The following is a 666-nucleotide window of genomic DNA, read 5'->3' on the forward strand; positions in this document are numbered from 1 at the left end:
GGGGGAGGATAAATAAATAAATAAAGTGACACCCAGTCCTGAATCAGGGCAGGCTTTGTTAGAGAAAATTGCAGCTTGATCTGCATAATGGGAACTCGGGCTGCCCAGGGCTATCTTTTTATTGCATGTGTGTCTGCTGTTATCAATTTTGTGAACGATTTCACAGGGAGCCTGGCAGACTTGAGCTGGAATAATATGCAAAGATGAGCTTTGAATAATGAATGATGTGCTTTTAAACCAATTCCAAAGTGTCTGTGATAGTACAATATGAAAAGGGGTGGTAAGTAATAGTATATTTAAAAGGCGCTAGTATGTTTTTATTACTATATTTAAAAAGATATCTATATTATTTTTGTGAAATGGATAATATATCACAGAGTCTTTGATAATCAGCTAAACAATACATTTTTCTTTGGGAAAACTCTCCTGGTTTTACACAGTTAAATATAGAGTATCAGCGTACAGCTTTGTAACGCTCGGCTACCTTATTAAATATTAACTCTATTTTAATATTAGCTTTTAAATTTAATATGTTGACGTTCTGCAGTTTTACTTTAATTATGTTTTATAATTAATAACCCGGGACGTATGGTCTCCGTAAACCCGGCCCTCCCGCAGCCGCCTCGTCTCCCTCGCCCCTCCGCGGGCTGGGGGCGCGCAGCCCCG

The sequence above is a fragment of the Pygoscelis adeliae genome, unplaced genomic scaffold (assembly GCF_000699105.1).
Source record: "Pygoscelis adeliae isolate BGI_AS28 unplaced genomic scaffold, ASM69910v1 Scaffold248, whole genome shotgun sequence".
NCBI lineage: Eukaryota > Metazoa > Chordata > Aves > Sphenisciformes > Spheniscidae > Pygoscelis > Pygoscelis adeliae.